The sequence below is a fragment of the Nicotiana tabacum genome, chromosome 10, assembly GCF_000715075.1.
Source record: "Nicotiana tabacum cultivar K326 chromosome 10, ASM71507v2, whole genome shotgun sequence".
In the NCBI taxonomy this organism is placed as follows: domain Eukaryota; kingdom Viridiplantae; phylum Streptophyta; class Magnoliopsida; order Solanales; family Solanaceae; genus Nicotiana; species Nicotiana tabacum.
Window position 1 is genome coordinate 89,284,498 of NC_134089.1, and position 4,927 is coordinate 89,289,424.

Below are 4,927 nucleotides of genomic sequence, written 5' to 3' on the forward strand. Positions count from 1 at the left end.
AGCAAATACATGATAGAAATGACTAATTGCCTAGGTGCATTGCATTCCTATGTGTGGTTGCTTATTTGTTAAAACTCTAATCACTAACAAGTTTGGTTGTTGTTCCAGAATTCAAGCAGTTAGTTCACCTAAGCATACTGGCAACCCACCCATACCAAACCAGATCCAAAGGAGAAATAATCATGTCTATCCTAGATGTAGACACCAGTGTCATCGAAGGAAAAGAGTTGGACATTAATGCCATGAAAGAAGAGATGTACAAATTGAAACAACAAAAAACCGAAATGTATCAGGCCTGGGCTAAAGGACAACCGCCATCTGCTTACCCGGCTAACCCTACCTTCACTCCACCAACGGCTCAAACTCAGGATCATCATGCTGCCGATCTATCCCCAAGCTTTCCCATTTACCAACACTACCAGGGCACCACTTCTCATACACCACAATCTTCACCCCCTAAACCAATTCCATACCTTTCTCCACCAGTAACTCCTGTCTTCGTAGCACCTCCACCAGCTACACTCCACAAATCTCCTAGCGAGCCTATGTTCCAGGCCCAGGACAACCAATACTACCCCTTGGAGCCCACTTTCAAAGCTCCAGAAACCCATTCCTATACTCCTCGCTTTGACCTCCCGATAGAAGCTGATAAACCAGTCAAAAATACCGAATAGGAGGAGATGTTTAGGAGAGTTAAAAGCTTAGAACAATCATTCAGAGATATGCGGGGGTTGGGAGGGCAAGTAAGCGTGGCCTACAAGGACCTATGTCTGTTGCCGAATGTGCAATTACCGGCAGGTTTCAAGATGCCCAAGTTCGATCTATACAACGGGCACGGTGATCCAGTAGCCCACTTGAGGGATTTTTGCAGCAAGATGAGGGGAGCGGGAGGAAAAGATGAATTGTTAATGGCTTACTTCAGTCAGAGTTTGAGTGGATCAGCATTGGAATGGTATACCCGCCAAGACCATGGAAGATGGTACACATGGGATGATCTGGCGCAAGCATTTGCTTGTCACTTCCAATACAATCTTGAGATCATTCCAGATCGACTGTCCTTGACTAAACTGTAGAAGAAGCACAGTGAAAGCTTCAGAGAATATGGTTTCCGATGGAGGGAGCAAGCAGTAAGAGTAGATCCCCCAATGAAGGAAAGTGAGATGGTCGATTACTTTCTACAGGCTTTGGAACCTACTTACTATGGCCATTTGGTCTCAGCCATGGGAAAGTCATTCAATGAAGTGGTAAAGATGGGGGGTATGGTATAAGAGGGCCTCAAGTCGAATAAAATCATGAGATATTCGGCTATCAAAGCGACTACTCAGGCTATTCAGGGCGGCATAGGAGGGATTGGGAAGAAGAAGAGAGAGGAAGCAGCAATGGTTAATTCAGGAACTTGGTCCGGATCCAGAGGTTCACCTTACCACTACAATCGACCTCGACCCCACCAATAAACTTATCACCACAATCCACCTCAACACTACTATCCCCCACCAGAACCTCATTTTTCCATCCACCATGCACAAACATACAACCAACCTCCTGTCCACACGCAATGGCGTGCTCCTATTCCACAAAATACTTACCCACATCCACGAGCCTACCAAAACACTCCCGGACCAAGTTTCCGGCCTAGTCAAGCATTCAAGGGTGAAAGGTTGGAGAAAAAGAAAACCTTTACTCCATTGGGAGAATCATACACTTGTCTGTTCCACAGGCTAAAACAGCTGGACATGTTGAGGCCGATACAGTCCAAACTGCCAAATCCTCCTCCAAAAAACCTTGATTATACTATCAGCTGTGAATATTGTTCTGGTACTCCAGGTCATGACACAGAGAAGTGTTGGCACTTAAAAAGTGCGATACAGGAACTCATTGATACCAATAGAATTGAAGTTCAAGCTCCCGAGGTACCCAATATCAATAGGAATCCAATGCCAGCCCATCAGGAAGCAAATATGATTGAAATAGTGCATGAGAAGGGGGAATCCAAGAAGCCATCACAGACTATCATGATGATTCAGTCCAGTGGAGTCAAGACAATTGAACAATCAGCAGGTGAGGAGTCTATGCTCAAGTCGAGCAAAAAGAGTGTTGGGCCATCTGTAGCAATTGAGAAGGGATATTCAAGAAAGGTTGCAACGAAGCAGGAAGGGGTGAAGGTGGTTGTACCCGGAGCGGCCAACAAACCCGTCATAATTGTGGAAGGTGCCCGCGAAGATCGGGTTATTATCAAGTCAGTAACCCAGTTACCAATAATCAACAGCAAGGCTATTCCATGGAATTAAGAAACGGGTAATAGTGATGTACAAAGGGAAGGAAGTCAAAGAAGAAATATGTAAAGTACAGGGTTTGACTCGCTCGGGAAGGTGTTTTACTCCCGAGGAGTTAAGAAGAGCTAAAGATAATCCAGCGCTAGTAAAGAAAGTTGTAACTGAAGAAGAAGCAGAAGAATTCTTGAGGAAGATGAAGCTACAGGACTACTCTATCGTGGAACAATTAAGAAAGACGCCTGCTCAAATTTCCATATTATCATTATTGATCCATTCGGATGAGCACCGTCAAGCTTTAATGAAGATCTTGAATGAGGTGCACGTTCCTGGTAGATCTCCGTGAATCACTTGGAAAAAATAGCCAACAAAATCTTTGAAATAAACAGAGTCACGTTTTCCAATGATGAATTTCCTGTAGAAGGTACTGAGCACAACAAAGCTCTTTACCTCACAGTAAAATGTGAGAACTCTATGGTGACCCGGGTATTGGTTGACAATGGGTCAAGCGCAAACATTTGTCCTCTCTCCACTCTAAGCAAGTTGAAAATAGAAGATGAGAGGATCCATAAGAACAGTATTTGCATGCGGGGATTTGACGACGGAGGTAAAGATTCAGTTGGGGACATAGTGTTGGAGCTGACGATAGGGCTAGTTGAGTTTACAATGGAGTTTCAGGTGATGGATATAGATGTTTCCTATAATTTATTGTTGGGTCGACCATGGATCCACGCCGCTAAAGCAGTCCCATCAACACTACACCAGGTAGTCAAATTTGAATGGGATAGACAAGAAATAGTTGTGCATGGGGAAGACAGTTTATGCGCTCGCAACAATGCCATTGTACCGGTCATTGAAGTGGAAGATGGCCAGGGACCATGGGTCTACCGGGTTTCTGACACGATGTTGGTAGAGAAAGTTCCGGAGGGGAAATACATTCCAAATCCAAAGATAACCATCGCATCAGTCATGGTAGCCTATGAGATGTTGAAGAATGGTTTTGTACTCGGTAAAGGTTTGGGCTCATCTTTGCAAGGGATCATACATCCGATGTCCCTTCCTGAAAACTTGGGAACATTTGGTCTGGGATTCAAGCCCACTGCCACAGACACAAGAAAGGCCAAAAAGCTAAAACAGAAGGCATGGGTCCTTCCAAAGCCAGTCCCATGTCTTTCCAAATCATTTGTCAAGTCCGGTACCAGAAGTCGCCCAGTAACGGCAATTCCCAGTTCTGTGATTGATCCTGACAAGGAGTTAATTGAAAGATTTGAGAAGTTGTTCGACAGTGTAAACATGCTGGAAATTGGAGAGGGTTCTAGCAACGCGAAAGTGCAATTTTTCTGGCCAAAAACAAAGCTTAACAATTGGAAGGCTACTCCTCTCCCCCACTTAGAAGGAGTCTTGGTAGTTTATTTTGAGTTTCCTTCAGTTTGTCTGGGTTATTCCAGGGTTGTAATCCAGATTTTTTTTATCTTTCAGTCTGTTTGAAGTGTGCAAACCTTGTTATCTTTCATCATTCAATGAAATGCAGTTTCCCTTTCTTTATCATTCCTGATAATTTTTCTTTTGTTTTTCTTTTCTTTTCTATACAGTTCTTTTTACGCTGGTTCTAATGACATGGCATGCATGAGGAATCCTCAGCCCAGTCTTAAAAATCAATCTGATTCTGAAATAATAGTTCAAGAAGTAGATTGTGACTACGAATCAGAATACGATGAAAATGAAGCCTTCAAAGATATTAGTAAGGAGTTAATTCACTTCGAAGAAAAACCCAAACCTAACCTGAATGAAACAGAAGCCGTCAATTTAGGGGACACAGATAATATCTGAGAGACTAAAATAAGTGTTCATTTCGAGCCAAAGATCCGGGAAGAGTTAATCAAAGCACTCATCGAATACAAAGATATTTTTGTATGGTCATATGACGACATGCCAGGTTTGAGCACTGATTTAGTGGTCCACAAATTGCCCATTAATCCAGCGTTTCCTCCCATCAAACAAAAGTTGAGGAAATTCAAAACTGATATGAGTGTGAAGATTAAAGAAGAAATCACCAAGCAGTTGGATGCAAAGGTTATTCGGGTCACTCGATATCCTGTTTGGTTGGCTAATGTTGTGCATGTGCCAAATAAGGACGGCAAGATCAGAGTATGCGCCGATTACCACAATCTCAACAAAGCAAGTCCGAAGGATAACTTCCCATTACCCAATATCCACATTTTGATCGATAATTGTGCCAAGCGTGAGATTGGATCTTTTGTGGATTGCTATGCAATGTATCATCAGATTCTAATGGATGAAGAAGATGCAGAAAAGACGGCATTCATCACACCATGGGGGACTTACTACTACCGGGTAATGCCAATTGGTTTGAAGAACGTCGGGGCAACTTACATGAGGGCGATGACTACTGTGTTTCATGATATTATACACAAAGAGATTGAGGTATACGTAGATGATGTGATCATAAAATCAAAGCATTATGCCGACCACATTGGGGATTTGAGGAAATTCTTCCAGAGGCTTCGTAGATACAATCTCAAGCTTAACCCTGCCAAGTGTGCATTTGGTGTTCCATCCGGAAAGCTGTTGGGGTTCATAGTCAGCTGGCGAGGCATCGAGTTGGACCCATCAAAGATCAAAGCCATCCAAGAATT